Raw genomic sequence first — 25,488 nt, forward strand, 5'->3', positions numbered from 1 at the left:
CTGAGAACTTTTTATTCTAAAGTTTCTCTCTCTCTCTCTTTTAAATAGTTCCTCGTTCCATCTGTGTTCACGTCAACAGTGAGACAAACGGAGCAGATGAGTCTCTTTGTGATTTGATCTATGTCCATCCATTCGGCACATCCATTGATTAACATCGATCAAACCTGTATCCATCAGTCTATCTATCCATCAGTCCATGCAATCATCACCTATGTGAATCTGCAGACGGCGACACAGATTCAAAATACATTAAAACAAGAATCATCATAGTAACAAACATAGTATCAGAGTATAAAAGCTCCTGAGAAGGTCATGACAAAGTGCTTCCACACACACACACACACTCACCCGCTCACTTACAAGCTTAAAGTGCCATACATGGTTGGAGTGCATCATCTTGTTCTAGCTTTGTTTAGTAATGCACTGGCTGCAAGTACAAAAGCATTTCTGTATGGTTTTGTTCACAATATGACAGCCGCAGCGTGGGAACTGGATATCACTTTGTATCGGACAGAGAACAGAGTTCACCTCATGCTGCAGCTGTGAGGAGGAAAGAACTGATAGCTTGAGTTGACACTTGATAGTTTGGTTTAGAGAGTCTTCATTTTTCAGAGAGAGGTTACCAAACCATGACACAAGGCAAGATTCAATAACAGACGGTCATCATGGTTTGATCAATGTAAACAAGACTAGGTCCTCCGCCTCCTTCAGTAATAATGACACATGGATTGAAAGTAGTTTATTTGCTGTAATGGAGGTGAGACTCAGTGTATTGGAAGCACTCCTCCTCTTCCACAGTCGGGAAACCAGAGCGGCTTGGTAGACTGCAGCTCGGCACTCCACTGACCAGTGGTGGAAATATCATCATTCAGTCAGTCAGTCAGTCAGTCAGTCAGTCAGTCAGCGACACTCTAGATTATAGGGCTGGCCCTGCTGTTACAGTCCAGCCAAAAAGACAAAATGCTGCCTCACAGTTCCTATCAAAGGTCAGTCTAGAGTCTACGACTGTCTCAAACTAAGTTTTTAATGATCACAGTCTCATAGGTTGAAGCATCAGCTCTGAAATCTATAATCATGTCTCTTGACTTATGACCCAGCCCAAAGAAAGACTCATCAGTGACAAAAACATCAGTGACTGAGCCATGGCTCAATCATCTGCAAATGTCAGTATGGTCCTGTTCTCATGCTAACGTTAGCACATTTGCATACAGAATATAAAGTAAGGCAGAGAGAGCACAGCCTGGGGGTGAGCCACTATAAGAACTTAATGAATCTGATAAACTGATATTCACTTTCATCGCATGTGTTTTTTCCACTCTAGATGTTTAAACAAAAGGTTAAGCAGGGTGATTGTTGCATCTTCAACTCCTCTCTGTGCCCAATAGGCAAATTGCATAGGGTCAAGTGCATGATCGCTTTCCCTTTTCAAGGTCTGTCCTCACACGCTTTTTAAAAGTTTTCATTTCGAGGGAAGCGAGGGCGACCGGCCTGAAGTCATTAAAAGCTGTCGGGAGATCAGATTCCACGGGTTAGGTACACTCTGTAGTTTCAGAGACATGTTGAAGATATCATAAAAGATAGAACTTAATTACCTTGCACAACATTAAACAATAGCTCCTGTTTATCTGTGGAGAAACAAAGAACTTTTCAATTTTTCTTTGCTCCAGGACAAAGAGCTGATTGTCTTTAAGTTCCTCAAATTCTTCTCTGAAGTCAAACTGATTATATCGCTGATAGAATTCCTTGGCAAATTCATCATCTGACCTGAAGCAATCCATAGTAATGTTGCTTCTGTTCTTGCTTTGCTGCCTGCAATCATTTTGATGTCAGACCAACCTGAGCCAGGATTCCTCTCTGTTTCTCTTTTATACTTCTGTTCAGCGCTTAGCCTTTCCACTGTCATCTCCATTATGGCTGCATCCTTGATTGAAGGACAGCTTCTTCTGCAGACTAACCATCTAAACATCCATCCATCCCTCACACTTTTCTCATTTTCTATGTCGGTTTTTCTCATTCTCTCCTCTAGCCTTCCTCGCTTCCTCAGCTGCCTGCCTCTTCTTTCTTCTCCTTCATCCCTTGCCCTCCTCTCCCACAGTTTCCCTCTCCTTCAACCTTGCATATGACAGGGCACAGACTTTGTTTGTGTTCACCATCTTGTTTTATTCATAACTTTGGGATATTTGTCAGTCTCACCTCTGTTTGTTTATTCCACTGCTAAGAAAAAAACAGAAATCATTTCCTGACTCCCTGCTCTCTTCTCTGCCTGTGCAGAGGTGGAGGGGTGATTTTAAAGGTGTGGGGGCTCTAATGGTGCGACATTAGCACCACAGCCCCCTGCCTTTGAGGGCCATGGATGAGTAAAAAAATGAGAGGAGGAAGATTTTTTTTTTTTATCATGCACTTTGAAAAAAAATCTCGAAATGTGGAGAATAAAGTCGAATAGAGTCAGAAGAGGAGGATTTTTATTTTAATTTCGCCTTTCGAGAATAAATTTGAAATTTCGAAATTAAAGTCGACCTTTTGAGACAGTATGTATGACTGCCTCTACATGCCTTGTATAGATGAACTGATGAAATTGGACTTCAGAATCGGCTTTAGCAACAAAGAAATTCTTTCTCTTTTGGCTCATAAACACAGTGCAGTTGTCCTTGTAGGATTTTGAAGAGATTGTGCCGAAATTGCAGAGATTGTACCGCGGATGGAGGCCTACAGAACAAACCACTCCAAAGTAATAGCAGACTACTTCATCACATCCATTGCGTGACTGCGTGCTGACAGAGGCATGGAAAACCACAGGGGGAGTTGACTTTATTCTCGACATTTCGACTTAATTCTTGACATTTCAACTATTTTTATCGAAGTGCATGATGAAAAAAAAAACTGAACAATATAGACTACATAGCTTCATTGCTTCCCATTGAGTCGAACAAGCCCTCAAACAATGGTGACTGTAGATTACATATTGTTGATTAACTGTGATTGGCCGCAAGTGAGTGCAGGTATTGTGTCACCTGTAACACCCACAGGTGTGATTAGGATTTAAACAAAACCAGACATGAACTGAGGCTGATTTGGCTGCAACCTGTTAAACTGCTCACTAATGACCAGGATGTGAAAGTCCACCGGTAAACTGGCTGTTAAAGTTTGGCTGTAGCTCAATGTTCGACCTGCAGCAGCAGATTTGGCAGGAAAACAGAGATTTGGGGAGTGATTCCACTCAAGGGGCTGATGTGGCTAATAACAAGTGTGACAGGTCTTATAAGAAAACTTGTTTGGTAAGTTCAGATTAGAAAGAGTCACAATCAGACCCGACAGATGAATAAATCAGAGACAAATCCACATCAGACTGGGATGGAATCCGAAAATCAGTGTCACTGCCCTCTTTCCTCCTCTTTATCCCCCGTCCCCTGGAGGATTACGGCTGAGAGTTGAAGGACATGGATGGACAGATCAGAACAAAAGAAGATGAACAGAGCGGTGAGGACAGAAAAAAATGTCTTAATACAGCAAAGAGGGAAGGCTCATTGGTCAAATCCCACAGACAGAAACTTCTCTGGAATGAAACCAAACGAGTAAAAGGAGGCACAGAATAAGATAAAGTGAAAATCAGAACTTTGGACTTGTACCTTGCCCTGAGGGAGAGACAGAGAACACGTGAGCCCGACTGAAAACTGAAGTGAGATCCCATTTTGATCAGAAAACTCACCCACCTCTGATGAAGGTCCATTTTTGACCACAGCCACAGAAATCTGTCAAAACATCATCAATGTTTTATCATCTTTTATATTTATTCATCTCTAAATCTTTTGCTCAAAGCCGCTCTTTTTTGAACATTATGATATTTACACAGGGTGTTTCGCAGCTGCTAAACACTGAGGAAGTCGCCATTAATGATACATGCTGCATATCTTCTTCTCCTTTGTTGTTGTTTTTTTTTTTCCTTTTTCTTGTTGATAATAAGCTAAAATATGAATGACTTTATATTGTGTCTAAATATTTCCCACAGGTGCAGTGAAGAGACACAAACAAAAAAGTTTAAGCAGTCCCTCAGAAGCAAAGGCTTATTTGTGGAGCCATTTGCAGCAGTGAACAAATCTCGTGTAGGAAAATTTATGTGACAATAATAATCATCATCATCATAGTAATGGCTGTTTTCAGATTATAAAGTGCTTTACTAAACTACATTATTACACTATACCACTATACCATCACTAAAACATGAATCTGCTAAGCAGTACAACACAAAGCTCCTGCTACAATTCAAACTGTTGTGTAGCAGCTACTGAATGATAGTGAAATCAGAGAAGGTGTTTTTGAAAGACCATATTTTCCTCTTCTTCTGTGTTTTATTTGAAGTGTTGATCCATAAGAAGATATATTTGTGATTTTAAGAACCAAAAACCATCTCATTGTAGTTTCACACCTCCTCTCTCATCTTCTCTCTGGAGCTCTAGTAACAAAAGGTCGGCGAGCCAATCAGAAGAGAGGAGGCTCTGAGCCTCTCTTCTGATTGGCTGACTGTTTTCTGAGTGATCCAATAAAAAATATAGGAGATTTCAGGTAAACACTCAGAGAAATCAAATCCTGCAAGGTTGGATTGTTGGGCCAGGTGGGCGGGGCTTGGGGTGTAGCTGGGGTCGGAGACTGCTTTGTTGTGACATCACAACGCTGGTTTTAAGGCTCAGTTTCTGAATACAGGCTGTGTGCATCTCTCTGTGGACTGAGCGCTTTGATACTTTTCACGGTATTAATATAGAACCTAGACCTGCTTTATAATCAAACAACACATGGACATCTACCTTATACAAAATGAAATATTTAATAACAGACATTACATCCCAAATTCAGTCCTACAATATACCAAAGATCCAAGTCTTACGTTTTGATAAGTCTGGGCTCCAAAGGAAATCCTATGTGGAAAGTGTCCAGTGTCCAGTGATCTTAAGAAAGAGAGGGAAGAAGTTCTCAAGAGATGACAGTCTACACAGACACACACACACACACACACACACACACACACAGACCAGCACACATGGAGCTATGGTTTGTTCAATAGGGGTGGAGGCTGAGCTGCAGTTACATTAACACCAGAGATAAACACACTGTAGCTTCTTCATCACAAGTGAAACACACACTCTCACATGCACATATACAAACAAGTTCAACGGCTGAAATTTCTGAGTGTAGGTAAACATATCAACTCCCATCCTATGGATTAGTGTATCACACAGAAACATCTGTGGAAAATATTAATGTAGTTCTTAGATCAGATATTCCACTGAAATATTCAACAGGTCCTCTCAACAGCAAAATGCTTCTATAGTGTGAGCACCTTCATGTCAGTTCCTTTCAGAAAGACGAAGACAGACTAATATTCTTTTTTATCAAGTTTAGGAAATGAAACAAACATTTTAAAACAAATTCACTTTTTCAGGGGACAAGGAACGTACCAAGGTCTTTAGGTCGTTTTCAGCTGTCTGAACAAATGACCAGTGCATTTTTAGAGAAGAAATTCTCAAAATATGACATATTAAACAAGACTGAGGTTTGATAAAACACAAAAGATTTTGTTTACATTTTAATTTTTTTTTGTTACCTCCTGACATTAGTCACTTCATCTAATTTATTATTTTTATAAGGTTGCTTTTTCTTTACTGTGTTTTGTTGTCGTTGTAACCGTTATAATATGTACGTGCAATACTTAATACAATGTGTACAAAACATTTTTTGGTTGAAAAACAAAATAATATAACACTTATAGAATGTCGGCTCAGTCTTAACTGGTGTAGCTCTGCATTCTCCCTTCATGGCCTTTGGAAAGTCGACCTTGAACAGTGGTTCACCTTCTTTTGTTTGGGCTTGTGCTCAGTCAGCATTTTCATTGTAGTACATGGCAGCCAGGTAGAGTCTGGAGGTACAGTAAAGAGAAAATCATATTGACAGAAACCTTAGCCTACACACTCTCACAAGTTCTAAGTAACCACAGCTTCATTTACCTGCTCAGCATTCCAAGAAATGGGAAGACAACATTCTTCGGGGCAAAATGAAGGATGACGCTGTGGAAAGCCTCCACAGGTGAAGTCTGATGGTGGGGGCTCAGTTTCGCGACATCCTTCAGAGTCCTTTTGTTCGTCAGCACCTTCTCCGGCTTGTAGAAGGCAGGAGATGCTAAAAACAATAAAAAATATATTTTAAAATACAGTACAGTAATAATTATTAATGACAGTTACTACAAGTTACTGAATCACTAGATGTGGTTACCTTTAAACAATATTCCTGATCACTAACTATAATAACAGGAGTCATGTGATGAGGTTTTAGTCTGTTTACTAATAACACACCCGCTGAAAGCCATCGATTCTTGTCCCTTGTCTGGTGCGGTGGATGTTGACACTGGGGGAAAAGATGTCTTGGACATGGTTGAGGTTCGAGGTCCAATCTGCCACTCTCTGGCCCGGTGGTTGAAGATGCTGCGGCCCAGTATATATGCTTCTTTATGCTTCTCAGCCACTTCTGGAGTTTTTCAGTTTTTTTATCCAGCTGATCTTCTCCAGTTTCTTTGAAATTCCTACGGTGTACGTTCCACCGCAGGTTTATGCAAAATAGAAGCATTTAAAAAAAAAAAAAAAAAAGTCAACAAAACATAGTTGTGACTGGGTTTTCTCCTCTCACGATATCATTCCAATTAAACATGACAATAGATTTCCAGCATGTGACTTCCTGGGGCATGGGTGTCAGGTGCCACAACTTGTATTCGAAAAGTGTTTCCATCTCTGAAATATTGCTCGGTCTGTAAACCACCTCATGTAAGCAGCTACATTTTTTTTTGCAACATTTGAGAGTTTTTCCAAAATTCAAGTGTTTCCATTACTTGTTTTTTAAGTTTGCTATTTCAAATTGCGCATTGAGCAGATTAGCGGAAACACACCTTGTGAGGCTACTGACCAACAAAGTGACCTCACCAATCACAGAGCCACTCTGCTCTATGGGGTGGATGGCTGTGACTGTTCAGACTACACGGGTTACAGACCCCTCCACTCCCAGAGAAAATGCTTAAAGACCTAATGGGGTTTTCAGACAGGATGTGATTTGGGTCAGCGCACTGTTCAGGGGGTCACAGAGAAAACTTCTCATTTCTAGCGGGACACGTCACTGTGAAGTCCTCGCTGTTTTTAGAGTTTATCATTGCCAGGAACAAAGATGTATCTTTCCAGTCCTCAGAAACAAGTGTTAGCGCCAGCCTCGCTTATAACAAAAAGAAGGAGAGCGGCAAAGAAGAGGCTGTGGGTGTCCTCAGGTACAGAGAGCAACCTGGGGAAGGGCCTCTGTTTCCACAGCAACCTGTTCCAGTTGTACTTTCCATTTACTTTCTATTGGCAGCAACAAACGGTCGTGGCAAGGCGCAAGTTAGTAGATAATGATGGGTTATGGAGTGCATGTGGTGCCGTTGCCACGTTCTATCTGAAAGCCTGTATACTGAAAATAAAAAGTACAACCAATGTTTCAACTGGTAACAACAGCACTTGTAAGAATGTAAGAATGGCACTTCCTATAGCTATAGAGAGAGATGATGGAAATGTGAAACTCTGTTAAATGAGCACTGACATTCATTTCATTTGCTGAAGATGACATAAAAAAACAGAATAAGATGTAGCACAAATACTGTGTGTCATCTAGTTACCAATCACAGAACTAAACCTCCACCATCTCCCACTCTAGACAAAAACTCCCAAAGCCCATTCACAGCTGAATGTACCAGAGTGTCAGACAACAGACAGAGAACGGCTGCACTGCCTCCCTCCCGTCCACTTATCGCTCCTCTCATCTTAATAAGACTAGAGCTGCAGCAGCATCTTCTCACAAGGCCGTGCTGTCCGGGTCTGAACCATAGTCTCATTAACCAGACATATTGGCCTCTGCAACACAAAGGGCTTCCTCCGGTGCTGACACCCGACCATCCCCGACTCACCCATTTAAAACTGAAACATCAACATCCTCTCTGTGCAGCATCATCGATATCAGTAATCAGTTTATCACACACACACAGCTGCTGTTGAAGTTGGTGAAGACAAGGGATGATGTCTGATTCAGGTTGGACGGCGAGAAATATGATCTTTATATCATGTTGTGCTTGTATTGTGTTTCTGTGATCATCACCCACTGTTCTTGTTTTTTTTTTTAAGTTTTGTTTTTTTTTGTTATTTCCTGAATGATTCTGGCCTCCCACTGCTGGGACTGTCCCCGTGGCGACCTGAACCTCCATCCCAGCTTGTGTCACTGCTTTGTGCGATTTCAACATATGGATGTGAAAACTGTAATTAAATGTCACGACTAAAAACTAGTGGTAGTGATGGCCTCCTGGGCTCCTTGTAATTGAACTGAACTGAAATGTGGTTGTTTGTTTATTTGGGTAATATTTACACTAATTCAATTTACAGAGATGTTTACTAGTCAAAATGTACTTTTATGTTGGTTGACTGTCATTTTAATGAGAGAGCACAATTGTAAATATCCTGACTCACAACTATTCAAATCAGATTTCATATTGAAAAATCCCTCTTCTTTTTTCAGGTTGTTGCAGATCAAATCCATCACATCACAGCTGGACTTGATCCTGACGCGCTCCCCTTGATCACGAAGTACTGAGACCCTCTAAATCAGGTAGGTCTGTTTCATATGGAGTAACAGCTGTTTGCTGGGTCAGCCTGACCAGAACGTGATTAGGTTTAGTGTAAAATCGAAACAAAACCACTCAGTCACCAGAGTGTGATGATGATTCAAAGGTCTAAACAGATGGTTTTGATGAGACTCAAGTGTTGGAAAATGTTTGAGAACACAAATTCTGTTGGTTAGCTCAGTTAACTTTTGCTGCTAATATTCAAACTAGATGAAATCACTCTCTCTCTCTCCCTCTTTTCCTCTCTCTTAATTCAGCTTCAATGTCAGGTGAAAAGTCTTGCCAAAGCATCAAGGATCATACAATTCAATAATGAGAAGTTGAAGAGAAACAAGATCAGGCTAAAATCTGGTATCTGTCTGGACCATGTATGGTCAATGTGTAAAATTTAGGATGTAGTTGAAAACTTGTGGATCATATTATTATCATTCAGTCTAATGTCAGCTGGTTTCAGTCAAGTGTCAGCTGGTTTCAGTCTAATGTCAGCTGGTTTCAGTCAAGTGTCAGCTGGTTTCAGTCAAGTGTCAGCTGGTTTTAGTCTAATGTCAGCTGGTTTCAGTCAAGTGTCAGCTGGTTTCAGTCAAGTGTCAACTGGTTTCAGTCAAGTGTCAGCTGGTTTCAGTCTAATGTCAGCTGGTTTCAGTCAAGTGTCAGCTGGTTTCAGTCTAATGTCAGCTGGTTTCAGTCAAGTGTCAGCTGGTTTCAGTCAAGTGTCAGCTGGTTTTAGTCTAATGTCAGCTGGTTTCAGTCAAGTGTCAGCTGGTTTCAGTCAAGTGTCAACTGGTTTCAGTCAAGTGTCAGCTGGTTTCAGTCTAATGTCAGCTGGTTTCAGTCAAGTGTCAGCTGGTTTCAGTCTAATGTCAGCTGGTTTCAGTCAAGTGTCAGCTGGTTTCAGTCTAATGTCAGCTGGTTTCAGTCAAGTGTCAGCTGGTTTCAGTATAATGTCAGCTGGTTTCAGTCTAGTAAAATCTGCTGATTCCTGATTTCAGTCCTCCTCTCTGTGCTCACATATAGAGTATTTTAATACAGCTAAATTCACAATAAGGCTGTCCTCATTGGAATGTTTTTCTATTTCTGTTGTCATGACAACAGAAGAAGTTTGAAACAGTAACTGCTGCTGAGATCTGTGTCCCTCACTTTGCAACATGCAGTCACATTCTGTAGCTGAAGTGAAGTTTGAGATGAACAAATGAAATTTCTCTCTCACTCTTTTATCTACTCACTTTATAACTAGTCTTGTTCTACTCTGTCCAGCTGTTGCTGTAGTCCTTGTTCAAATGGCATCAGCTTAAAACAAAGACTTCACCTCTCTATGTAGGAGAGGTCAGGAGCAGCACATTGATCCAACTGAACAACCGCCTCCCCCTCCCTCCCTCTGTCTCTCTCTCTCTCTCTCTCTCATCCTCAGTGGTAATTTCAGATCCAGTAGTCTGATACCTGCGTCTCTCTTTGATAATATTTGAATCTGCCAGAGTTGGAAAATGGATCTTTAACAACAGACACCTCACACACAAACACACACACACACACACACACACACACACACACACACACACACACACTGTTATGTATTTACCTGTGGGCTGTCAACAGCTTCACTAATAAAGGGGCTAAATCTGCTTCACAGTAAATGTGATGTTCACTGACTGACAAAGCAGTGAGGAATAATGAGGGATATTTTGTGTGAGTGTGTTTCACCATGCTCTTCATAAAAACAAGCTCTAACAGGAGAGCTGTTTTCAGCCATCTCCAAGGAATGCATGCACACACACACACACACACACACACACACACACACACTCACACATAATTTCTCTTTCTCTAGAACATATTGTCATGTTCTGAGCCTGCTACAGGTTAGTAGGTTAGTGGTGAACTTTGTTTTGCACCCTGTTGTGGACCCTCTCTCTCGCTCTCTCTCTTTTCTCGCTTTGTCTCTGTGTACCAAGAGTGTGTATGTTTTGGCCACCAGCTGTCTCTGATAGGTTTGTGTGTGTGTATGTGTGTGTGTGTGTATGTATGTGTGTGTGTGTGTGGGTGAGTGTGTGTGTGTTTGTAGGACAGTAAGGTGTCTTTTTTTTCAGAAAATGGAGCTGAACATAAACAGTAATATAACATGTGTTTGGAGCCATGAAATTATGGCAATATGTCTCTATATCACCCTGTCTTGCCCAGGATCACATAAATTCTTGGCGACTTTGGCTTTTAGGTTCCGCACTCTGTTGTGTGATACTACTTCTTTACTAATAACACAATACACACACACCCCTGGTTTGGATTCCTTCAGTGTCAGTGGTTCAGGAGGTGTTTACCTCATGCTGAATTATCCACAGAGGTGTCTTCCTCTCCACAACAAACAGAGCAGGTGATTTTTACCAGTAAAAACACTGAATAATGCGGTTTGACAGTCAGTGTTTTGCCAACACTGTATGGCAGACACGGGATGTCAGGGAAGGGCTGGGAGCTGAGGCTGCCACTCACATTTGTTTCAACTGTTTCTTTGATAACTTATGAGCCAGTCGTTCAGGAGGTTTTTAACAGCAGCTGAATTACCCACAGAGGTCGCCTCCTCTCCAAACCAGGGGATAAAAACCGGTAGAAACACTAATTACAGCAGTTTCACATTGATAATCAGTGATTCATCGACAGTTCAGCAGACACAGGACGTCTCAGAGCTGAGCTGTCTAACATTTCCTCAGCTTGTTTCTCTGATAACTTCAGATCCAGACGTCCGACGACTAAAATCCTTCATCTGGTTCAAATATAGAGCTGAAAACCACCAAGGTGTAAAAAGTGTATGTGGCTTACAACTAGATAAAAGTCAATGTTGAGCTTCTGTCAGACAAACACAACACCAACCCATGCATACAGGGGATATGACACCATTTACAGGCAACCAAGTCAAACGGACCGTTACCATGTGTAAAATCACAGATTTGTCCGGTTTGAGAATTCTAAATTCAAAAAATATTTAACATAGGTCTAGTCATTTTTAGACTTTTCAATATGGAAAAGTTACATGTTTTATCTTTAAGCCATGAGACAGTAAGTGTAATAGGTAATTAGAGATGTGTTGTAGTACTGATACAAGTCAGTTTGAGCAGGGCACACATGGTGAGAGGAAGAGGAAGCTCCACATATTTTATGCAGAAATTGCGAGAGTCCAGCCTGTTTGAAGTTTTGCTGTGTGATCTCAGTGTCTTGTGTAATACAGCTGTAATGTCCTCAAAGCTGATTTGATTCACTCGGGTCCTTTGCTGGGCTCCAAGTTCAGGCTTGTGTGCAATCCATGAATATGGGTTCACGGGTATCCTCATGCCTTTCCTGTCCGTTGCTTTGTTCCTGCCCCGCTTGTCTGTTATATTCCAGTGTACTGATATATTTAACTCTGCCGGTGAGCATGGGACACATCTGTTTCCAGCAAAGGACAAGCATTTGTTCTGCCTCTTAAAGCAGAAATGACAATAGTGTGGGTATCTGCAGCAGCTGTAATGCAGAGCAGGGCATCAGCTCAGCTGCTCAGCAATAACTAAGCTTTTTATAGGCAATGAAAACTAACAGTGGCTGGACTTCAGGGTTAGCCAGCGAGGAAATGGCAGCACAGGGAATCGTGCTCCTGATGCTTTAAGCTAAAAGTAGGGACAAGAAGTCAATGCTTTACGAGATATTAAAAGGACAAAGCACCATCCGAGCCTCCCCAGCCAGCAGTACTATATACAATAACTACATGCAAATGGACCGCGGCGGGAAACGAGCAGACAAAATGTGACATAAAAGCATTTTGTAGACAATAACTAGGAATATGTGGGTAAGGGTCGGGGAATTTTTATTAGCCAGCTGAGTAGACATCAGCATGAACAAACTATCAATATTTGTGTTATTTTTATAATTGTAACCTATAATGTGAGTGGTTCCCTCAGTTCAGCCCTAAGAAACAAAATGTTATCCAGACTGAAAAGAAAGAAAGTCGAAGAAACAGAGAATGCTAAATTAAAAAGACTGGGCTTTAACTATCAGTTTTCAACATCATGTTCAGCCGGCCACAGGAGGGGGGGGTGGTAATATTAATATCCAGCAAAATTAGTTTTGAAAGACTATTTGAAAAGAAAGACACAGAGGCTTTGACAATCAGAAATGTGGGTTGATAACTCTACTAAACATCTACGCTCCTCCTACTCTGAATCGGAATTTCTTAGACAGTTACTGATTCCTCACATGTACACAATACACAACCTAAACTTAGAAACATGATAATCAACTGTGCCATGAAAGATATTGGGTTAATAGATCTCTGGAGAGAAATAAATCCAGTAAGGAAAGACTCCAACCCACGTTTGGTATACTTGATTTTTCTTTTCCTTTGGCAAAGATCTATACATCGTCGGTGGCTGTGACACAGGCACTGTGGACCTTTCAGGCCGGAGTCCTCTTTATTTAAAACTGAATCTTGAATAGGATCAAAGAAATAATGTGTGGAGATTAAAGAATCATCATCAACCATATGAAAGATCAAATTAAGATTGATATTAGAGAGTTCTTGGAACAGAAAGATAATGGTGATGTTTCTCCTCCGATACTTTGATAAAGCTGCTGTATGAGGAAAAATAATTGGCTACGGTTCCAATTTAAAGAGGTCTTAGCAAAAATAAAGTTAAATCACCTACCAACAGAATTACAACAGCTAGAAGTTGACCACAAGGACAAAGGACACACCTACATATAAATCATTTTAAAGGTTAAAAAAAACAACAGGCTGAGAATCCAATTCATAACATTAACAGCCATCTGACTAATGTTATACTCCACAGATTAAAAGATATATAAATTTGAATTTTGATGGAGCAAATGGAGGATCTCTTTAAGACAATTCATCTCCTTAAATGAACTAGTGAGCAGAGTAATCAGATGGCAGCAGAAATACCAGAAGCTGAAATTAGAACAGCTATAGCTGAACAAATTGAACAAGGCCCCGGGCCCAGAAGGATTCCCTTTGGAATATTACAAAGTAATGAAGGATTCACTGATCCCTGTACTGCAGTCCACCTTTAACTGGGTCCTGGGAGAGCATCCTGGAGGGAGGCAGTCATTTCACTGAGTCTAAAAGAGGGAGTGTGGCAACTTTAGACCAGTCAATGTGTAAACTGGGATTATGCAATCTTTACACATATTGTGGTAAAAGTGAATAAAGGGACTTTTCCTCTAATCATCAGCCTTGATGAGACAGGCTTTATTCACTGAAGACAAACTCCAGATAATATCAGACATGCAATAAGCCAGATAACAAAGTATCATTTAGAGTCAGTGCTGGTGGATCTAGTTTTGGAAAAAGCTTCCGATTGTGCCAGTTGGTCGTTTTTTTATTCAGAGTTTTGGAAACATTTGGTTTTCATGGTACATTTATTGAAACAACACTAGCTATTTATGATTAAAACAAGGGCAATAATTAAGATAAATGGGGCAGTTTTCGACCCGTTTGTCTTAGAATGTGGAACAAGGCAGGACTGTCCACTCAGCCCTCTCTTGTTGGTGGTCTTGACTGAACCTGAGCCAGTGGATTATTCACAATAAAGATATTAAAGGGATGCATATGGAAGGAGGAGAAAAGAAAATGTCCTTATCTGTGGACACCATATTTTATGTTTACATTTTATGTTGAATTTGTGTTTGGATTTTTGTCACTTCCTGTTAATTTTGTTTGTTAGTTTCCTTGTGTGTGTGTCTTGATGGTTTTACTTCCTGTCTTTGTCCTGTTTCCCTCCTTGTTGATTGTATGCCCCGCCCTAATGTGTTTCACCTGTGGTCAATCACCCCTGCCCCTTGTATATTTAGTGTCTGTGCTCCCGTTTGTCTGTTATTCTCGCCTCTGGTATGAAGTTCCTTGTGTTATCTGTTGTCGTCCCCTGTGGTTCCTCGTGTTCTGTCCTGCTGTTTAAGTTCCTTGTGTAACCCTCGTGCTTCGGTTTCCTTTTCAGTTGGTTCGCCAGTTTTTGCCTGTTTGGATTTTGAGTTTTTGTAAGTAGTTACTTTTTGTTATTAAAATCATTTCTTTCCACCAACTCCCTTGTGCCTTTGGCTGCATTTGGGTCCAGCTTACCACAAAATTTGATAACTTATACAGTTTTTTCACTTCTAGAACAATATGGTTTCTTCTCTGGTTATAAACTGATTTTCTTAAAAACACAAATTCTCAGTTTTAATTATAGCACCTCAAAAAACATGAAACAAAGTATTATTTTCGGTGAGAAGCAGACTCAATGATAATCTGAATTTAATAAAATTACACTCCATCAACTTCCTCCCCCTGAACCAAAAGATCAGGGAAGACAGAATGAGATGAGACCTGATGCCTCTTCTTTATTTAGGGTCTAAGATTGTTGTATCCCCACAGTCCCTTCCACTAGTTCTACCTGACCAACTGTTTCTGGACTGGAACAAACTTATTTCAAGGTACATCTGGCAAGGGCGAAGGCCTGGATAAGAAAGTCTACAATTGGCAGAAAACAAGATGGGGCAGCACTCCCAAGTTTAAAAGATTACTATATTGCAGCTCAATTAGGAGCTGTAATGTGCTGGTGTAATCCTGGATTCTTAGCAAAGTGAAAGAGGATTGCGGTGACTATAACGGAGGAGTATCCAATTCAAGCTGTAATTGGGGGGGGAAGGATTTGTTAAATAACTTAATTGATTCAGGAAATCCATGGATGTGTTTGCTGCTGAAGCTGTTGAGCAAGGTAATAGCCCCAAATCACTTAAAAGAGATCAAAGTTTTGAAATGCTGTGCATATGATCCAGATTTTGTACCTCAAGGATTAGATGTTAGGGTTAAGGGGTGGGTGACTCAAGGTGACGGCACACTGCTGCTTCTAAAAATGCAGCACGGCTTGAAAAAAAAGGATTTTTTAACAGATTTCTCAAAGTTCAGCACAATGTTGAGCAATTAATGACGGTAAATAAGCAACATTATTTGGATAATAGTCTACTAAAAGTGTTAATAGAGGCTTTTATTTTGAACTCAAACCAAAAAAAACATCTCAATACTATAGGGATATACAACAAACAAAATGTAAATCACTGTATGTAAAATTAAAATGGGAAAGAGAAGGAAACCGAAGTGTAATGGAGGAGGAATGGGAGAATTTATGTGAGCTACAATGGAAAACTTCAAGCTCAGCTTTATGGAGAGAGGAAAGGAAAAACCTCATTAAGTTCTTCATTACTCCAGCCCAAAAGAGTCATTATACCAAATCTTCCAACCGCTGGAGACACTGTGGGTTTTCCGAGGCAAATCATTATCATATATTCTTCTCTTGTCCGTTAGTAATCCCTTTCGGGCGGGAGGTTCATAAAGTTCTGCAAAAAAGTACTCCAGGTGAACATTTCATTTGAAATAGAGACTCTGTATATGGGCGCCTTGGCAACAGAAAATGTTCCCTCTTATGATGGACATTTATTTCAATCCTAAGCGCTGTTGGTAGAAAGTGGTTAAAACCAGAAACACCTACAGTGGACGATTTGATCGACATTATCTATGAAATGTTTAGGATGGGAAGAGTTATTTTATATTAGACTGCAACAGGACAAGATGAATAGCGTACATCACAACTTCTTGTTTTCGATAACCCTTTTTATAAAGGGGTTTGAGTATCATGAAGGTGCACCCCATCATGTTGGCACTGCCTACTTGTTTTGATTTTTCTATTTTTCATTTTATACCTGCGCTTTGATTTACTGCTCCTCAATTTCTTCTGTATTATCTATTTTAACACAGATGCATTACACTTGGACATAGTTTGTATGGGCCGCGACATATCACAGTAAAAAGAGATTTACAAAAAAAGAAAACTAACTTGATTGTGTTTGGGTGGTGCCATCAGAGGCCAGTAGCATTTATGGTCTTTTGGGTGTGAAGAGGGATGGGAGTGGAGAGACTCACCTCATATCTTGCTGGTGTATTGCTTCTTTAAAACAAGACCCGATGAGAAATCCTTAGAGACATTAACATCTAGAAAATAATGTTCTCTGTTTCATCAATATCACCTAAACCAGAACGCTACAGACAGAATAGTGAGCCTTGCATTGTGAAACAGCCACAGTCATGAGATGAGACAGTTTAAAAAGTTAAAGGGAATACTTTTATTTTGCCTTTACGAGGCTTTTAGAGGAACCTTGGTGAAAACCATCACGATTAAAGTGAGTGATTGTGTAGCCTTAAAAGCTGCGTCGTTATTGTCAGGGAAAAACACTCATGATCAACACAAATTTAATAAACACATCTTTGAACTGAGTATCTATCTATCTATCTATCTATCTATCTATCTATCTATCTATCTATTTATTGTTCTAAGAAGATGTATGGAGGATTTTATTTCTCCATCTCTCATCATGTTTAATGTATCACAGCTTCATTTTTTTTTTAATGCCGTGATTGCTTTTCTGTTGGTAAACAATTTGGATGCAGACGGGCTGAGTCTGCTCCCCGGAGAGGAGCCGCACATTCAGACAATATCCACAAACGACAATTTGACTTTGCCAATTGCTCAATCCACAGAAACAAAATCAATGTCCTCATTGCTGACTTAATGGGTTTTCAGCAGCGTCCCAAAGCCGCCTCCCTTTGTGAGTGGGATGTTTCGTACCAGCTCCACGCACTCGGCCATTGTTTGCGAGGGTCCAAAATTAAAAAGAGTGCTTTCCTGTCATTGTTGTGAATGTCATGTCGAACTTGATGGTACATTTACAGAAGCAAAACATTTTCAAATACCAAACACTGGCAGACAGAAATGGCATGCTAGTTTCTGTCTTGATAGTGTTTCTGCTTCCGTCCTTGCATGAAGTATTGTGAAAAGTTTAAGTGCGTTTATTAGCCTTTAACGCTGGATTTCCATCTCACACCTCAGCCAGCTCAACATACTTTTAGTTTGCTCATTGCCATGGCTTTATAATCACCTTTACTCCGTCTTTAAATATCACGTTAAAAATACACAAATCAATATTTACAGTAGATTAATGGACGAGCTACATCGTTAACAGTTTTGCTCGGATCTCACTAGAAACGAATCATCAACTCAGCTGAGTGGAGCATCATCTCATAGCCTTAGTCTGTTCAGTCTCGTCAACCATCAGTCAAGCTCTGATGAAGCCACTGTCCACTACCTGCTCAGCGGCAAACAGCAGGCAGCCGCAGTCAGGGAGCAGCTGGTGAACATGCTGGAGCATTTAGCAGCTAAAGAGCCGCAGCCAGAGTTTCTCTTTCGGGATTTGGTGGAGGCACAAAAAAAAAGAAAAAAAAAAAAACAGTAAAGAAGGAGAGTGAATATTGGACCTCCATTCATTACATGGGCACAAACACGTCTCCGGTGGGATGATAGTGCTGTTCTGTGGCTGCTGGATGTGGAAGTGAGCAGCTGCTTGTTGCCATTGGCTGTAGCAACTTGATTTGCTGATTGGATGGCATTTTAGTGCCTAAAAAAACAGCAGCTTTAAAGGGGCTGTTTATGAGTTTTCTCTCCTGCTGAATGTGGTTTCTCGCTGGGACTGGGTGGTGCTGATTGTTGCTTGACGAAAGCTTAAGACATTGTTGTATTTAAAAGACAAAAGGTTATAATATGCTCTCTGGGCAGCGCTATGTCGTCTGGGCAGGGAAAGTGAGGAGACGGGCTGGGGCTAGCTGGTTAGCATGCTAAGTTCAGTAGAAGAAAACACGTGATAAGAGACATGAGTTAACATTTTTGTTGCTTTCCAAGTGAGTAAAGGAATGAGGTTCGATGCTGAACTCACGTTTCTTCTAAACTGGTGAGTAAACAGCTGTTAATGCTAAAGTTAGCTATGTAACAAAAGCAAAATTTACAAATACCTCCTTTAAATTATCTTTAGTTCTCATATATGGGGATTAAAGAAACATCACAGATAAATATTGTGTTAAAAACCTGCAAAAAATGGACTGGAATAGTAGTAATTTCAGACACCTCTGACTTCTGGGATCAGGTATTAATACATTTTTCTAGGCATCCTTTAATCGGTCATTCTACAAAGAAACTGTAAAAAACTGAGACTCTGAAATACCAAAAAAGTATGTTTTCATGCTCTTACATGTTGGAAAAGTTTCAGTATTTCTATATAAGCAAGTCTTTTCTTCACTTTAAAAGCTTGTTGATGAGTCACGAGTTTCACATTTTAGCATTTCATGTACAGAAGTTTAGTCCAACAACAGGGTTGCCCCAGGAATAACTCTTTGAACCATATTTGTGTCATATCTCTGTGTGTGATACGTATATATTTTGTATTCTTTTGTATTCTATTCCCACTTCTCATCATTTTGAATCTATTTAGATCTATTCCCTCCATCATCATGTTGCCACATTAGAGGAGCCTCTTCAACGGGAAGCTTTAGAGGGTTTCGGTTGCAGATAGAAGTCCCTGTGTTGAGCGGCAGGCGTGCCGAACAAAAGCCTCTCAGTCTGGAACAGACTTTAGCTCGCTGCTAATGGAAACCAGAGCTCAGAGACCTAAAGCGCATAGAAAATGATCATCTCCACTTGCTTAGAACTGAAAACCACGGGGGATGAATAAATGAACGAATAGAGCAGATGGAAAGAGAGAGGGAAGCTGTATGAAAATGAAGGAGGATTTAATAAACGCAACCGAGACAATAAATTTGTAAAGACTGTTATTAGTGCAGGTATTCTCGTGGTTTTGATTTCACAGCTCTTGGAAGAACAATAGAAGAGTGATACTATTTATTATCAAGATATGTTTCCTCCGTTGTTCAAAAGTATTCTCCGTCTCCACGGCTTCACAGCACCTCCTTGTTAAACAATGGTCTACAGAGATGTAGATATGAAGGAGCGGTGATTATTTTCACTGGGCATTTTCTCATCGCTTCCAAGCAGATGGCAGGAAAATGAATGAGTAGAACAAACCACATCAGCATTGTTAGAGACATGATTGGACACCAGATGAAAACCCCCCAAAATAAACTCAGAGTAAAAGTTCCATCTCCTCAGTCATGTTTGCATTTCCAAAGCATCTGAAGAAACTCAGAGAAATTTGGTGCATTGGACTGGTTACAAAATTGAAAAGCAGTGTTTCAGGCACAATTAGTGTGTGACAGCACAAAAACACCAGAGTGATAATATTGTCCTTTGTAATTTAACTCTGTCAGAAAGAGAATATATGTGTTCAGTACTGAGTCCAGGAAACAACATTCATATTCAGGTTCATGTCTGATGGGAAGAAATGCATTTTTTTTTTTTTTTTTTTTTAATAAAACACAGAAGTGATGGGAGGGAGGTGGTCAGCACAGATGGGCCTGGAAAGAGCAGAACTGTGACACTGGAATCCAGGGTTTAGTCAGGTATAGGCAACAGAAGCACTAACCAGTTTGAACCCGTGCCTCGTTCTCTTGGGAATTATTAGTCATATGAAATGTCCCACAGATTTGTTGCAGGTTTCCTTTTTAAAGATATTCTTGAGACCACTGGGCTAAAAATGAACAAATCAGACAGCTGTGCTTTGGAATAACTGAGTGGTCAGTATTGTTTAAAAGTCAATAAGTGTTTGGGCTCACTTATGGATATTAAATAAAAAAGTGTATAAATCATATTGAAATTCTTATTTTCAGAGACTCTCCTCCTGTAAAATACAAGCCCATAGGTCGTCTGTGCAGCAGGTTATTATGACGCATAGTTACGTTTTGTTGCTAGGCGACATCTAGTGGTGGTTGTAATGATGACAGGAGCAAAGGGAAATTGCAGTGACGTAGTTTAAAGAGAGGCAAAGTCCACGTCAGGAGGAGGAGGTGGTGGTGGATGGATGAATATGACACAGGAGTAGCAGTCTATGTTTCTATTACTCATGGCCTTTCACCTTTGTTATTAATGTAACCGTGACAACAAAGGTCGTCTAATGTTGAGGAAGTACTTATTTGAACTCAAATCACTGTCTTTTCCTAAACATAACCAAGCCATGACCGTTTATTATAGTAACCATGGCGACAAAGGTAGGTTCGCTGCTGTCTGTACAGTCCATGTGTTTATTATTGTAACCATGACAACCAAGGTGTGGTACGACTGCCACCTTAGGGGCGCTATTTCAGGAGACACTCCTATGGGTCGTATCAGAGGGTTGGAAAAAAAAAACAGGTTGGAGGAGTTGATGTATTTTCACTTTTATAGAGTAGTAGCAGCATAAGTAACAATATATTGTGACACTTTGGTTTCTCGTGATAAATAGAAAGAAGAATGTAGTATAGAATTAATCTGATCAATTGACTCCCAAATGGTTTTGATTATTGTTTGCATTCAATAATTATCAGATCCAGCAGTTACATGTCATCCATTAACACTAAACTCTGAAGCTTATTCTCATTAAAAAACTAAAATTAGTTTGTGCAAAGATGTTTAAATTAATAAACATGTGCCACTTAGGTCTTTATCCTGTTGAGTTATTATTATTCAGTGTGGGTTCTTGTGGACACAGAGCAGTTTCCTAAGGTAAAGTTGCTTTTCACTGTACATGTACAGATCCCACACCAGGTTCTGAATGTAATTAAACTGAACTTTTAGCATCTGAAGTAAAAAAAAAAAAAAAGCTGTCACACTACTGCCTGAGTTCTCTTGCTCAAGGACACTTCATCAGAGCAGCTGTTGCTGTCACTGAGATTTTACTTGAGAGCTTCCGGCTGAATGACACTCCCTGCTGCCCGACACATCACAACAGAACAACAGCCTTGTACTCAAAACAAGAACACAGCTTCCTCAGAGAGACTCTTTTTCTTCTCATGTCCCATCACTTTCTTGTTTCTCTTGTTTTTCAGCTTTTTTTTCTGCTGATTCATTTCCCCCACTACCTTGTGTGTACGTTACGTAAGTAAGCAGTGACAGAATCAGGTGTCTCTCCAGAGAGAAGCGTCTCGCCGCTCTGTCTGAGCTGATGGTTTAGTTACACACTTGTACACTGCATCTACCCTGAATGGAAAGCCCTGTTTTTAATGAGTGTGCGTTGGCTGGCGAGTGGTCACCTCCTCCTCTGCAGCAGCTTCCTTCACTTTGATGCTAGTGTTGCTTTGTCCTACTTCCACACTATTGAATTCCGAGCGCATGTTTTTGTACTTGATTTACCAAAGTTGCCAAGTGTGAACACTACAGAGTCTACATACCTGGTAGATTTTTGAATATAGTTGACAGTCTTGTCCCCAATGCAAGGAAAGGAAATGGAAGAGTGAGTCACTGCTGAAAATATTACATTGTGGCTGTTGATGAAACACCAAGAATATATTAGAGGAAAAAAAAAGATTTGGACACTGAAATGCATGTGCATTAACACTGACTGATAAATAGCACACTTGGCTAATAATGGGGTAAGTAGTCCATCTTGCTTTTTCACATCAGCACACATGTAACAGAATGATGTGAATGTGATCTTGCCGTTGCAGTTTGCTGGTTTCTAGTGGTAAATACTGATTGCTCCAGAGCCTGGTATGAAATAACTGATTGGTGCAGTTAATGTTCTATGACACTGAAACTTCATCAATCAATATTAATATTAATACTGTGAAAGTATCAAAGCCTCAGTCCACAGAGAAACACACACAGCCTGTATTCAGAAACTGAGCCTTAAAACCAGCCGTCAGGACTTCTGGAACTTTGTGATGTCACAACAAAGCAGTCACCAAGCCCCGCCCACCTGGACCCACCATCCAAACCTTGCAGGATTTGTTTTCTCTAATGAGTGTTTACCTGCTATTTTTATCGGATCACTCAGAAAACAGTCAGCTAGTCAACCAGCCTGTTCTCCAGAGAGAAGCCTGAGAGAGGAGTTGTAAAACTACACCGAGATGGTTTTTGATTCTTAAAACCACAAATATATCTTCTTATGGATCAACACTTCAAATACAACACAGAAGAGGAAAATGTGGAGCTGTGATATTTTAGCATCCAGCAATATTTCAGTCAATAACGAGCCTCTGTGTGCAGACTGATGTCTTTGGCTTTTCAATGACGTGTTAAACCATCGCCCCTTTATATAATGTCTGAATATCCACATATGACAGCCACATCATTTATCTCTGCTGCCGCTGTAGCCGTGGCGTGCAGTTACATGTGTTTTTCTCTCTCCCTCTTTCAAGTGGAACTGCGCAACTTTCTTAATTGACATTAAAGCAAAGAGCGATATTGCCAATGTTACCAGGGAAGTTCTCTCTCTCTCTCTCTCTCTCTCTCTTCCTCCATAAAGCCCCTTTATACCCTCCCTGAGTACCGCATGATTTGTTTGATGATAAGCTGGAGGTGGTGAAGGAAGCAGGCAGAGGTCTGCGTGTGTGTGCATATTTTTTTCCTCACCTGTGTGTGTGTGTGTGTGTGTGTGTGTACTTTTGTTTACATGTGAGTCGGTGTGTTTTTTGTTGGTGATGTTGTGAGTGTGTAAAGTGCGTTAATCCATCAGGGGAGGGTAATCCCCTCAGGGTGGCCTCATTGTAGTTTAACAGAGAACTTTTCCTTTCAGTCAGCACATACTTGGGGGGGGGGGGGGGGGGGGGGGGGGGGTCTGGATGCTCGAGGCTAATAACAACACCTGGACTGATGTATCCAGCTGAATTCACTACACTTACCCAGCTGACAGCTCGCTGCACACACTCTATTTTTACCTCCGCTTCTTTCCTCATCAACTTTCCTTTCTGCTTCTCCACCTCTTCTGTTTCTACTTCCTTTCCTTTCCTTAGTCTCCCATCCTTCAAGTTTTTACACTTTTTGCCCTCTTCTTCATAAAAAATGTTGTTTTCCTTGTCTTCTTCTTGTACCTGTCTTCTTTATGCTTTTCCTTTTTTGTGTTTCTCTTCTGTTGTCCTAATCTTAACAGTCCTCTTTCCTCTTTTTAAAATGTTCCTACTCTTCTCCTTCCCCCATTTCTCTTCTTCCTTAGTGTCTCTTCTACTTTACATTTGCTGTCTTTTCTCCCTCCGTCTTCATTGCACTTGTAATCTACTTATTACTCTTTTTCTTGCCTCCTTTTTTCTTACACTTCTTTTTTCTTCCCTTCCTCTCTCTTCTTCCTTTTCCGCTCCCTTCTCCTCTTTACTCTTCACGCATATCACTGGTATCACTCATAGCACTATGCTGTGTCTCTACAGATCACACACACATTGCCTTCACTATACTGACAGCTCTTTATGTGCCTCTTTATATGAACATTTTTATTTTTTAAAGACTGTAACAATGTTAGCAAATCATACAAAATCCTGTCAAATTTACATATAAAAACCCTGAGTTTGCATTTCTTATGAACATGCACCTCCTCCTTCTGAGATCAGTAACTCAGTAATTGACTATAATAGTATTGAGTAATAGCTACGACATGATTGGCTGCACACAGAAAATGATCACCAATCACAAAGTATTCTGGGAAAGATGCAGTCTTTGTTTGTATTACTGTTGACTCTCTCAGCCTCTATGATCAGTTCTCACATAGGGAGTCATTACAATGACATAACAATATTTAAAATTCTTTGTGAGAGCGTTAAAACTGATGTTTTGACATACTGAGGATTTTGTAAGATGCTCTCACATTAAACGAGAGACACATATTGCTATTGCTACATAGCCACGGTTAGCATGAACAGCTGTTTACTCACCAGTGTAGAAGAAACGCTGCGAGTTCAACATCAAGCGTCATTCCTTCACTCACCAAGAGCTGTCTCCAGAGGTGGAAAGAAACCCTTTATTTTTCCTGCCAGACTGTCTCGTCACTCTATGATAGCAAGTCACTGTAGTGTCAGCCCTGAAGAAGTAGTGCGGCTCAGAAGTAAATCATAACCTCTTGTGTTTTAAATGCAATAAATGCTAAACCTCTTGGCTTTTTCTAGTGTTTTGACATAGTGCTAAGGGTGTTTATATATTTTATGTTATGCTAAAATAATCTAAGCTTTTTGATATTAAAAAATATGTTTATTTTAAGGTATAATACGATAAAACTAAGGATATTTTAGGTGCTTAGAAAGAGCCTGATCCCAAATCCTAAACATGAGTTTATTCCTCCTGTGCTGGTTAAACCTTTTGAAGATGCTCTGTCTCCTCCATCATCATCCATGAAAGATAAAACGCCTGTGAAATGATCCATTTTTAATGGGATGGGCTTTTGCAAACACCTCACACACACACACACACACACACAAGCACACAGTCACACACCTGGTAAACAAACACACTGTCAGTGTAGTTCTGTGTACATGAGGGTGATTAAATGTGTGTGTGCTTTACATATCTGTGTGTGTGTGTGTGTGTGCGTGCGTGTGTGTGTGTGTGTGTGTGTGTGCGTGCGTGTGTGTGTGTGTGTGTGTGTGTGTGTGTGTGTGTGTGCGTGCGTGTGCGTGTGTGTGTGTGTGTGTGTGTGTGTGTGTGTGTGTGGCTGCATCAGTGTTCTCCTGAGGTCTGGGGGATGCTGTCAAGCTGCCCCAGCGAGAACAAAACAAGGTGTGTTACCTGGTGCTGTGTGACACCTGTCAGGCTCTGTCCGATGTCCAACCGCACAGCCAGACTGACCTTTCCACAACCACGTGTGTGGTGCTGTTTGTGTGTGTGTATGTGATTTTCTCCTGCTGTGTGGAGCGTGTGTGTGTTCTGTTCCTTGAACGTATGTTCAGCACCCTGTATACCTACACACACAGGTAGACAGATGGACAGGCAGGTAAGCAGACAATGGAAATTTCCATGACAAATAAAAAGAAAACCCTGTGTCCTAAAGACGACACTTCTGTACAGCTTAACCGCAACGGCAAATATGTTTTGTTCAAAATATGTTGTCAATTTACATATTTG

At 40.5% G+C, this 25,488-nt stretch overlaps 1 protein-coding gene across 3 annotated transcripts in view; it reads left to right on the top strand.

Moving 5' to 3' along the window:
* Positions 1–25,488, top strand: part of si:cabz01090165.1 (uncharacterized protein LOC100333421 homolog) — a 411,304-nt gene that overhangs the window by 266,598 nt on the left and 119,218 nt on the right. For all 3 annotated transcript variants that reach the window (XM_056373298.1, XM_056373299.1, XM_056373300.1), the window contains one exon: positions 8,572–8,661. The gene's annotated coding sequence lies outside the window, so the exon portion shown is untranslated. The remainder of the gene's footprint in view (positions 1–8,571; positions 8,662–25,488) is intronic.

This window comes from Seriola aureovittata, chromosome 4 (genome assembly GCF_021018895.1).
Source record: "Seriola aureovittata isolate HTS-2021-v1 ecotype China chromosome 4, ASM2101889v1, whole genome shotgun sequence".
Lineage (NCBI taxonomy): Eukaryota > Metazoa > Chordata > Actinopteri > Carangiformes > Carangidae > Seriola > Seriola aureovittata.